The sequence below is a fragment of the Drosophila simulans genome, chromosome 3R (genome assembly GCF_016746395.2).
Source record: "Drosophila simulans strain w501 chromosome 3R, Prin_Dsim_3.1, whole genome shotgun sequence".
Classification (NCBI taxonomy): domain Eukaryota; kingdom Metazoa; phylum Arthropoda; class Insecta; order Diptera; family Drosophilidae; genus Drosophila; species Drosophila simulans.
In genome coordinates this window covers 21811460-21817643 of record NC_052523.2, presented here as the reverse complement: position 1 = coordinate 21817643, position 6184 = coordinate 21811460, and the positions used below count along the sequence as shown (strand labels likewise).

Genomic DNA, 6184 nt, shown 5'->3' with positions numbered 1-6184 from the left:
TTGGGACCATGTTTTTTTTCCTCTTTTTTTTGTGTGCCAAATGGAACGCATGTGTGTGTGGGTGGTGGGCAAATACAAGTCGTGGGTTGTTGCGTTATGTGCGTTATTGATTTTTGGCCCAGGAAATGGGAAATAATGCCAAAGGATATGAAATTTATTAAAATAGATTGCAAAATAATTCAATGAAGATGTTGAAAGGCAAACTTTGACGGCAGGGGTTGGACTTTTGGGGTGGGTGGGCTTTTCTCCTGCACGTGTGTGTATTTGTGTGGCTTTTCCTCCGTCGGTTGTTGAACTTTCCGAAGCGACGTCGTCTGCAGGATTTTTTGCCGTGTGAAAGACGTCTGTCAATTTTATGGCTACTGACCCAGAAAAATGGAATGCTAAGGAAACCTTTTTGATGTGGCAGGGCGTCACAAATACAGCAAGGATTTGCTGAGCGCCGAAAGTCGTGCGGGAAAGCCCGAATATGATGTTGGCGATGACATCAGCAGTCGTCGCCGCGATATGTAATTCGATTAGGCGCACTTAACATTCCCCTCTCCTCACATAGAGACCCCTCTACACTTCCCCTGCCGTGCCGCGCATTTTAATTGCGTCAAATAAACAGCAGGGAAGGTGCTTGGTCACGAGCCATCATCCAACTTTTTATGGCCTCCCTCGGACTGATGGCGCACACATTAAATTAAGCACTCGGAGGAGGTGACTTGATATATTTAGGGACGTTGTAGAAAGACGCAATACACTGGGGAAGCCAGCCAATCTTTAACTAGTTTGTCCAATAAGTACTAGAACTGAATGTGATATAAATAAATCAGGTTTATCATGTCATCACTATGACATCTCTATGAAAATCTGCGTCTGTTGGTGAGTTAAATACTTAATTTATCACTAAACATTCTACCAAATTAGCATAAAGGGCACACAACATCCACAATCATCCAATCTATTTCTCAATCGTCCTTTAAGGACTCCCTAGCTCAAAGCAGCTTGTCAGGACAAAGTAATTTCTAATCCGCAACGACCAACCGATGACAAACTGCAATCTGAAAACCGTGGTCGTCTGAGCCTTTTTCCCCAGGGCCAAAAATGGCAATGCAATTTGCCGGATCCATTGCCAGGAACAACAATAACAATCGGATGAAAAAACATGAGAATGAACGAAAAACAAATTGCTCGGCTTTGCTCTTCAAAAACCGCCCAACCATTTCCCACTCTCTCACCTGTCGTTTGTCCTTTGCCCTGCATTTTCCACCCACAGCCCCCACTCCCCACAAGTGCATCAAATTTATGTAGACACAAAACTGCAGTTCGGTGAAAAGCGTGAGAGAGCGAGCGGTATTTTCATTGAGAAAATGGCCACAAAATGAAAATGACGGCAACTCTTTTCGAGCTAAAAGCATATGGCGCAACTTTATTGTTTTTACATTTGATTTTTCCACAGCCATGGAAGAAGGGGCGAGCTGAGTGGCAGAGCTGGGGAAAATGAAAAGCACTTGCAACTGGGCAAAGTGCAGAGGGCCACGGAAAACGCCGCATAAGCTCGGCTCTGGGAAAAGTCTATATATCATATATGTGCGATTTACGGGGTGGGTGGCATTCGTTCATCGTTTCGGAGAACTGGAAGCAGCGAGCGCGTCAGCGACTGGAAGGAAACCACCCTCGAATGTGTAGCGTCGACCAATACACCGAGCGAAAATGCGCTGCAGTAAGACGCATTTCCACCGGCGGCATATGCATAAATACCGCTGTGAGCAGCCGAAAAGAGATGGAGAGAGCCGAGTGAAAGGGACGGCTGGGAAGCAACCCCCTGAAATCGGGGGAGATATTTTGCAATTGGAATGCGCGCGCAACCCTCGGAAAGCCGACGAAAATCGAGACGATGGTGGCCGCTACCCTGGGCTGCCTTTCAGTCAACTTTGGGTTTCCGTACGTGCAATTTATCCCGGACCGATGACGGATCACACGTACCTCGAAAGCGGGCCACAAACTAACCCAAATCCCCGTTGGATAGTCCCCATCTACTGAGAACTATAGACCCCCAATGTGTTTTAGCCAGTGAATAAAGTGCTGCGAAATAAATCACTCCAACTAACTAGGATATCTGAAAAGGATATATACATATATACCGTGAAATCGGACGCTTGCCATTGATATTGTCCTGTCACAGCAGTATTGTTACACTATATTATAGTTTACTGCTGGGTCGGGGCATTAACATTGTTGAGCGTCATTAGCAACGAGCGGCGGACAGGAAAACCTGAGAAAAACGCACCAAGCTTTATTTTCCGGCTTTGTGGAAAACACACACACACACACATATGCACGCACGCAGGAGCTCGTCCATTGCGATTGTGTGTGTATATGAGCGACCGGAAAAATCAATTTTCCATTTTTAATTCAAAGCTCACACAGCACAGGACACTCGCACACACTCTCGCACACACACGCACACAACGCACGTGCATGTATATATGAAATGTACTTATATATACGTGTATGTGTGTGTATCGGGCCAAAAAGGGATAAGCAGGATGCTGCAAATTCTGCAGGACAAGCGAGAGGGACTGAGCGTGAGACAGGGACAGCAGCATCCAGAGAGAGAGAGCTAAGAGAGAGATTCCGCATACAGGGATAAATCCCATTTTATGTAGACAAAAGCTGAGAAATTAATCAAAATCAGTTAAAAAATTAAACACAATTATAGTTAATAACCTTAGAAGTATAGAGCTTGCAAGGACTTTTAGGGACTTCCGTCTACAAGAAATTTGGAATAGAAGGCCAAAAAAGAAGCAACGACCACTCCCTGATTTTTCGTGGGAGTTTCTGGGTGGGCTTAAGAAAGGCATTACAGGGGATGCAGAGGCGTAGCATCCGCTTTTTTTCGCCCAGAAAATTGTTGCCAACCCGAAAAGCCGGAAAAGTTCAGAGAAATGCCCAAAAAGTTGCACCAGAATTAGCAGAGCAAAATTCGAGCATCCGAGCATCTTCATCAACAACCCCTAAATATAATCCCAATGCATTATCTGGGCAAAAGGGGCCTGCATAAGGATACCAAACCAAACAACAAAATCCAAAAGGATGACAAAGAACGATGATGAATTGGGAGATTGAGGGCAGGGCAGAGCAGAGCAGAGCAGGGACAGCTGAAAAATGGCATTTAAATGCAGTTCGGTTCGAAAGGTCCTGGGGGGCACCTGGGAATCTCTCGCTAGGGGTGGCTCTCTCTCTTTCTCTCAAAAATCTGACGTTTCTGCAGTTTGCTGATGATGATGATGATGGCCTAGCTATATGGGATATAATCCACAAGGAGGGTGGTGAGATTCGAAACTTACCGGCGTGCTATGCACATGCTGTTGCTATTTCATCATTGCCGTTTTGGACTTATGCCCCTTTCAGCGAGGATCAAAGCAGTTTTGGGCGTTTCTTGGCAGCTGTGCGTCTGTATGCATGTGTATCTGTGTCCTGTGCCCTGTGTCCTTTGCCTAAATACTTCGAAATTGGCCAAGCGTTTGTTGTGCACTTTAAATTGACAACGCTTAGCTGTGCTTGAGGTAGCCAAACTGTTTCTACATGCGAAAAGGGTTCTCAAATCATCCTGTGCATCCTTGTGCCATGATTAAGGATTAAGGGTTGCTGCATTTAATATGCACCGACGGATGTGAAGTGCTTTCGTTTGAAACGAAAATGTCACAGTTGACATGCAAGCCATTAGTTTGAATGCTTAATTCGCAGAGGATTACTCATCTACATTTCACAGCATTTCGAAGGGATTATCTACATGTTGAGTAATGGCTCTTTATATTAAACATGTTTATTTTTATCCAAATAATCATAGTAATATAATGATTCTCATAGGAAGAGCACTTGATTAAGGACGATGTCATTTCACCTAAATAAACTTGTCCACGAGTTCATTTATTTTTAGTCATAAATCTTTTCTATGTTCTCTGACAACCTATATATTAAGAGAACCCTCCATTAACCCCTTTAAATTATTAATTGCCAAAATAAAACAAAAAAAAAAAGGAACCAGTTTCATACACAAAAAACAATAAACGGAAGCTGGTGATAAAAGTGCGGAAATTACGTTGACCTAAAAATAAAATTGGCAACCAAGTTTGCCGGCATTGCCACCTAGACACACACATAGAAGGGTACAAGAGAAAAAGAGAGAGAAGGGTACAGAGAGAGAGACGGCTGGATACGCACTTGCACTCATGCACCTCAAAAAACATGAAAAGGTAAACGCTCAACTCACACAAACGCACATGACATCAAAAGACCCGGCGTAAATGGCAGTGGATTCGTCAGGGATAAGAAGGATATATATGTGGAAAAGGGTCCTTGCGAGGCTGGCTGTGCACGTAAATGCGTGGAAGAGCTGAAGAACTGAAGGGTTAAGGTAAGTGGTTCCCCAGTAACCACCGACGATGTGTCCTCCACCCACAGCCATATGCAAATTGTCGGTGCTTTTGTGAGCTTATTAAGTGCTTGAAAGTGCATTACAAAAAATATACGCCCACACGCAGCATAGAGGAGGGGATGCACGTTGGACGCTAGGAATGGGGGATCAAGGACCTGCAGCCGGAAAAATGCTTTCAAGTCAACCCACTCGGAAATGAGAACCCGGCGACGGCTGCTCCCTTTTCTCGCTCTCTTACGCTGAATGACAGCTTCGATATGAGCGACTACATAGAGAGAAATTCAAGACAAAAAAGAACTAAACTATTAACTAATAATATATGTATATTTGAAAAAAATTATGATTTACACCATAGAAGATATTTTAAATTTATGTCAACTAAGGGGTTTCCTTCCTTGAGCATAGCAAACACAATAGCTCCGCCCAACACACACATGTATTGCTTACAAAACTTGTCCCGCTTTGGGTGTAATTTGCTAATTAAAAGGTGTGACAAAAGTGGGGCCAGCGCCCCATAAAAAGTCTCAAATTACCGAAAGCATCCTTCAACAAGTAAGTGACAAGGACAGTTGGCCAGGAGTCATAGACCACAACCCAGATGCTTGCTCATTTGCATACAATATCGTCTCAGGTGAAACGGGGAGTCCTGCGTGGAGGGGCAAGAGATGGGGGAAAGCGCCATGGAAGACGCCACTTGAGGTTGTCAGACAAGCCAGACATCGCTGGCAAGTGGCCACTTAGGCGTCTGAAGGACTCTGCAGAGCCGGAAATTCCTCTGGGCTCTCTGTTTCTCTCAGGGAAATTAACAAACAGGATGCTTGTACTTACAACTGTTGAGTACTTCTATTAATTACAAAAAGAGCAATAATTGGCATTTCGGAGGAGAGCACTAGCTTAATTTAAATGAAAAAATTTTCGAAAAATAATAAGATTTGTTTAAAACTAACAGGAAATCCTATAACTTTAAAAGTCTTGAAATAAGGACGTCTATAAAGCTTGTACAAAAGCACAAAACCTTTCGAGCTTATTCGAAAAGCTTTTTTCTGATGTGGAAGTTCACTTAAATTATGAATAACAGGAATCCAGGACACCTAACAAATCAAAGTCCATAAGCTTTTTGAAAAGCTTTTGGTAGAGCTTTGATGTCCATCGATGGATAAAGGATACAACTGTTAGCCTTAACAGATGCTGTGCAGAGTTGGTACATTAGTTAACATTTGCATATTTAATTAAACTGAATAAATCAGAAATTTATTTTTAAATATTGTTAAGATCTTCAATTGTTAACTTTTGCGTCTCTGTCTTTTTAATACAGAATATCCAAATTATTTTTTTAAGAACATCATTGATTGGCATTTCTGCTCAAAAACTCTAATGATGAATTTAATTATACAAATTTTAATAGCCATTTTAATAGTTCACATTTTAATAAACAATTTGAAGAGGCACTTCCTATGCTAGTCATCAAATTTGATGTCAAAAGCCTCACTCAGCCCTAACTGATGTAACAAATTCGTTTATGCCGCTCATTGTTTACCCACAACAGCAACAAAGCCATAAAGGGCGTGCATGGGGAATATCAGGCTGAGTCAGCATCTTTGAGCCGACGCATCCTGCTTATGCTCGCAGGATGCAGTGCGACAAGTGCCACTTGAGAAAATGCTTCTTTTTTAGCGATGGGGCATACCCATCCGCCAGCATGAAGGGTGCACACTCGACTGGTAAATGCTGACACCAAAGACCGGCTCAAGTATTTTG

The 6184-nt window shown here is 43.0% G+C and overlaps 1 protein-coding gene across 7 annotated transcripts in view; it reads right to left on the bottom strand.

Annotated features, from left to right (window-relative positions):
- Nucleotides 1-6184, bottom strand: part of LOC6729631 (poly(U)-binding-splicing factor PUF60-B) — an 88307-nt gene that overhangs the window by 13794 nt on the left and 68329 nt on the right. The window lies entirely within an intron of this gene.